This window comes from Perca fluviatilis, chromosome 22 (assembly GCF_010015445.1).
Source record: "Perca fluviatilis chromosome 22, GENO_Pfluv_1.0, whole genome shotgun sequence".
Classification (NCBI taxonomy): domain Eukaryota; kingdom Metazoa; phylum Chordata; class Actinopteri; order Perciformes; family Percidae; genus Perca; species Perca fluviatilis.
Genome location: NC_053133.1, coordinates 23,671,156 through 23,677,155, shown reverse-complemented (window position 1 = coordinate 23,677,155; position 6,000 = coordinate 23,671,156). Strand labels below are relative to the sequence as shown.

General features: G+C 41.2%; 1 long non-coding RNA gene across 1 annotated transcript; it reads right to left on the bottom strand.

The window, feature by feature from the left end:
• Positions 1-3,973: 3,973 nt before the first annotated feature.
• LOC120551897 lies at positions 3,974-4,316 on the bottom strand. Its single transcript, XR_005637929.1, has 3 exons — positions 4,193-4,316; positions 4,075-4,133; positions 3,974-4,015 (listed from the first exon to the last, which is right to left on the bottom strand). It is a non-coding gene; the product is annotated as an uncharacterized LOC120551897 (long non-coding RNA).
• Between the last annotated feature and the right edge of the window lie 1,684 nt (positions 4,317-6,000).

Genomic DNA, 6,000 nt, shown 5'->3' with positions numbered 1-6,000 from the left:
AGCGCCTGGATGCTACGGAAACCAAAACTTGTGCATGTCAAATTTGGAACAGATGATCGGATTTGAAACCAACGTTGGAATCGTAATTTTTGGAAGGATTCTGAGTAGGAATCGGTTCTCGATGCCCAATCCTAGAGATGGCGCCATGACTTCTGCCCTCTTAAGAATTCTAAATCTCTATCTTGGCTTGATCTTGAGACTTAAAATAGCCTATTCTCCTAAATTACAAACTGAGTGGGTGATTTAAATGAGGTGGGGTTAACTTACCGTGTTGCATTATGTTAAATATAGGATTCACTGGTTTTGGCGCTTGAACATTACCAGGAAATAAAAGTCAGGATATCTCAGTATTTGCTGCATTGATTTTTTGTCCATTCTTTTATTAAAATTCCACTCATTTCAAGTGCTTTACCAAATCACTGGAGAACCCCGTTAAATTAGATCTTGCTTTTGGGCTTGAAAAGTCACATTGGCAAACTTGTCATCCTTAAAACGTTTTTTGAAGATTTTCATTGGGAACTGTTCACAAATACTACACAAAAGATGACGTCCCATTTCATCACCAACATTGACGCAAATGCAAATCCAGTAATCTTTGTCATCAATATTACTCTGTTGTCATTTGATTGCTATTGACATACCCCCGACTGTATCCCTCCCACTTCACCTTGGTCTGGTTTTAAAATAATAAACTGCACAAATGTATAATGTTTAAAGGGGTGATAGAATGATTATATAGGGTATTTCACACTGTTCCTTATGGTCTCCTAATGGGGTATGTAACATTGGTTGGGCTGAAAATGGCCTGGTTGATATTTTACTGGCCCTTATGCATCCCTGTGTTTTGGCCCTATTTGTAACAAGAGCTTTTCTATAAATATGGTATGGTCATGAATATTTAGATGAGCTGCGCGCTGATCGGTTGAGCGACTTGCCATATGCAGACATTAGAGACGCGCGCTGATTGGTTGAGCGAATCCCCAATACACATACATTAGAGAAGCGACAGAATCTCATATTCCAGACACTGCAATGTTTCATTACCAAATTCACTTCTGAGACTTTTTAAAGCGAGAAATCAACTATAAGTTTTACGTTTTACAAAAATTGATGGCTAATTGCAAATTTGGTAAGACGTGTCGGACTTTAGGAGCTCCACACAGTCTGACGAGAAAGCGGCAGCCTGCTGGGCTCCATACCCAGCGCAAAGTCACCCTTTGTGGATACTGCACTACGGGGCTCCGCGGCCAGCTGCCGGCATAACTCTAATATATTTACAGTTTGAATTTCGTCACGCCACTTATATAACATCATTCCCCAATGTCTTATAAAGCTAACCGTTTTGTCTGATTTAATTTTAAGGCATTTTTCACGGACGTGAGGTGTCTTTGTAGGACGAGCAGCTGCTAGCTATATGTCCCATTCATTACAATGGGGAAATACCGCAGCTAGCTAGCTACACTGTCGCCATAACTAAATTATATTTACAGTTTGAATTTCGTCACGCCACTTATATAACATCATTCCCCAATGTCTTATAAAGCTAACCGTTGTGTCCGATTTGATTTTAAGGCATTTTTATGAACGCGAGGCATCTTTGTAGGACGAGCAGCTGCTTGCTATATGTCCCATTCATTACAATGGGGAAATACCGCAGCTAGCTAGCTACACTGTCGCCATAACTAAATTATATTTACAGTTTGAATTTCGTCACGCCACTTATATAACATCATTCCCCAATGTCTTATAAAGCTAACCGTTGTGTCCGATTTGATTTTAAGGCATTTTTAGGAACGCTGGTGGCGCTTTGTAGGACGCAGCAGCTGCTTGCTATATGTCCCATTCATTACAATGGGGAAATACCGCGCAGCTAGCTAGCTACACTTTGCCATAACTAAATTATATTTACAGTTTGAATTTCGTCACGCCACTTTATACAACATCATTCCCCAATGTCTTATAAAGCTAACCGTTGTGTCCGATTTGATTTTGCAGGTATTTTATGAACGCATAGCGTCTTTGTAGGACGAGCAGCTGCTTGCTATATGTCCCATTCATTACAATGGGGAAATATCGCAGCTTGCTCACTTCGCATAACTAAAGTATATTTACAGTTTGAATTTCGCCGGCATGAATATTACAGGTTCCTCAAGGTCTTACAAAGCTTAGCTAACACTTCAATTGAATGTATTTTTGTGAATGTCAGAGTTAGGAGGAGGCTAGCTAGCTCTCATTGATGGACTCCATCTCACCGCGGCTCTATCAATGAGACTCGCGGACAAGAGGCTTTATTTCCCCAATTGTTTGTTTAAATAACTCAACACACATACCCATTATAAGATTAACTGGAACCTGCGTGCTGCGGTAAAAGATTGCGGGCGTAACAAGCTCGCTGACACTGCGGTCAGGGCGGCGATGTAGCAACCCAGGCAGCACCAACACCGGCACTAAACTCCGACACACAGTCTGAGAAAATTTGCAATTAGCCATCCATTTCATAAAGCGGCCCATATTTGAGCTGTATATGGTTGATTTCTCGCATGAAAAAGTTTCAGAAGGGAATTTTGTAATGGAATAGCAGAGATCTGCGTGACCTAGCTAGATTCAGAAAACTACCTAATCTCAGGTCAGTTGTGTAGCCTATGTAAATTTTGGGGCGTGACCGTTCTCTTAATACACCCATGGGCTGACAAAGGTTCCGGTTTTTGGGAGGTTGACGTCAACTTCCAGCTTTGTTGGGATTCGCCCGTTTTCAGCGGCAGTTTCAAAATATGAGATTTTCATAGAAAAGGGGTGTCAATGGGATTTTGAGCTTCTATGTATGTCCTATTTACCCACCGAACTGTCCTCATTCAACTATGACAGGGTAAAATCGGTTTTGCATTCTATCATCCCTTTAAAGTAGATGTACATTTTTTTTTTTTTTTTTTTTTTAAATGCCTTAACTCAATTCTTTTTCCATTCTCAGTCTGCTTCTTTTGCTGCGGTATGTTCACAGAACAGTTTTTTAGGATGACCTTGTACACAAAATCTGATTTGTGTATTCAGACAGGGAGCCATTTTATTTTCTCTTGCAATGACAATGGTTGTCATGGCAAGGTACTGTATGTTCATGCCAACTCATTTTTTTGCATTGAGTGCTTCAGTGAACTAGCAGAATAAGAGTTTTACTATTGATTCTCACAGTTTAAATGACAGCATTTTCTAGTACAGAACATATTTGTAGTAATAGCCAGTATGTATAATCACATTTTTCTCAATACATTTTTGACATGAAGTATGTTGCATATGGGAAGTCATAACATTGCCAAAATCGTATTGTTACTTACATTCTGTTAGCTTCAACTACATGTTATTGTTTTGAAGAGAAAAAAATATGATGTAAAAATGCATTACAATTAAGCGATATTACGCAAACAGACACTTAGCATACTTATTTCTATAGTAATAAATAAATTATTTCACCAGCTGAGCGCTGCACTACAAACTCTGGTTAAAGGAGAATTCCGGCCAATTTTTACATTAATCTTGATCGCTATAGCTACGCGAGTACTTTCGATAGATAAAACCCCGACCCGAATCAGTGCAGGTAACATGGAGAAGCTGCAGCTAGGTACTACAAGCGTCCCCTGAGCTAAAACGGCAGTGCTCGGTGCAAGTTTTAGAGTGCCTTTGTGCCTCTTAATAGACACAAAATGCAATTAATATGTCTGTGCCACATGAACAGGGCCCTTATGTGTCAACAAGATGCATTTTCAGTGGTGGTGGTGTGGCTATGTCCTCCAGAGGACAGGTCATGTCACGTCTTGAAGTGTATTCCCCCCTAAAAAAAAACAGTAGTACGGTAGTAGCTGTTAGCTGCTAGCTGCCCTCCGGTGAGTGTGTACAGCCAGATAGCTGTTAGCCGTTAGCTGCTAGCTGCCGTCCGGTGAGTGTATTCAGCCAGGCATCTGTGATAATCATCAAGGCGTCCTTTCCCCGGGCGCCTCCCGGCCTCCCGGCCGGCGTGTGGCACCTCATGAGGCCACCTCCAGGCATCCTTTCCCCGGGCGCCTCCCGGCCGGCGTGTGGCACCTCATGAGGCCGCCTCCCGGCGTCCTTTCCCCGGGCGCCTCCCGGCCGGCGTGTGGCGCCTCATGAGGCCGCCTCCAGGCGTCCTTTCCCCGGGCGCCTCCCGGCCGGCGTGTAACACCTCATGAGGCCGCCTCCCGGCGTCCTTTCCCCGGGCGCCTCGGTCGAGAAAAACGTGTATATTTACACGAAAAAAACGAGAAAAACGTTTCCGTGAACACGTTCAATAGATTAAGAATAACGTGTACATTTACACGAACTGCCGTTAGACTGGGTTGAGTATGTAGCTGCAGCTTCTCCGTGTTACCTGCACTGATTCGGGTCGGGTTTTTTTCTATCGAAAGTACTCGCGTATCTATAGCGATCAAGATTAACGTAAAAATTGGCCGGAATTCTCCTTTAATGCCTGCGAGTAGGGATTGGACTGTGAAATCTTTTATGATAGTGGCAATTTAGTCAATAAAAGCAGATGTACCGCCTGCTGAGCACTTCCATGAGTAAGTGTTCACAGTCTGAGTGAAGTGTCATCACTTTGGCTGGGACAGGAGCATCCTCAGGGCTTTTCTTGTGAAACCGTCATCAAGCACTTCTTCCTACACACCACCTCACTCCACACGATTGTCACTGTACATTAGTGGGGATTTGGGCACACCAGTAATGGAAGTTTCCTCCAAAAGTAACATGAGACACATTGTGTGAACTTAAATCAATTGCTCTGAGTTACATTATATTTAAACTAGTGCTGTCAAACGATTAAAATATTTAAATCGCGATTAATTGCATTAATGTCATAGTTAACTTGCAATTAATCACACCTTTTTATCTATTCTAAATGTCCCTTGATTTCTTTTTGTCCAATTATTGTTTCTCATTTTAATGCTCTTATCAACATGGAAACATGGATCAGCTTGCTTTGTGCTTTTGTTGCCTGGCTTTGATGAGGGGGCGGAGAATTTGCATCAGCTGTGTGCTCGGCCATCAAGTGGTATTTCAGACTGGACGTGCTGCGATGATAGCTCAGTTCACAACGACAAAACACGCAGATCACTTTGGTCTTGTCAATGGAACCATTTGCCAACGTTTTAAAAAGTAAACTTTCAATTCAGAATCTTATTGCCATCTATTTTGGCGTCTCGCGCTCACCATCCACTCAAAACGTAACGTTAGCCTACTACTCTTTGGCCGGCTCGCAAGCCCAAACAAGTGTGTGCAGCGTGCATGTTGTTTTGTTTCCGGTCTATCTAGATCCAGTGTGGTGTTGTAGTTTTTCTAACGTTACTAGTTGTTGCAACAGCTTGTGAAAAAAACTACAAAGTTTGCTAGGCCAAAAAAGAACGTTAATCTCACAATAAAAAAACTGACGCCGTTAAAATGGGTTTGCCTTAACGCCGTTAATAACGCCTTTAACTGACAACACTAATTTAAACAATATTTGTCAGTTGGTTTTATTTAGCCTACAAACACAAGCACACTATTTGTAATCACACATTTGGCTGAAATTAATTAATTTGGTCACTGGAACACAATAATATATTAATGTAGGTAAGATTGCAGCCGTACAGAACAGATGCTCAAAAATAGAAACATGTAAAGGGTCGTTTTTGTTGGCGGCTAACCTAGATTTAAAAAAAAAATAAATAAAGTTTTATCCAATGCAATAATGAAAGATTCACTAACTGGAGAGCATAGCAGCGAGCAACTATAGGGTTTAAAATAAATCTGGAAAAATACAGCAATGTCTGTGAAGTTAGTGAAGAATAACTAAGCTAAAGAGAATTTGCAATTTATTGAATTGGGCCTTGAACTTCCCCCTTTTTTTTATAAATCAAAGCCCAGGTGCATAATGAAATACTAATCAGAATAAGAAATGCAGATGACTTCTGAATAACCTTTCATTTAAAAAAAAAAAAAAAAAAAAGAAAGCATTGC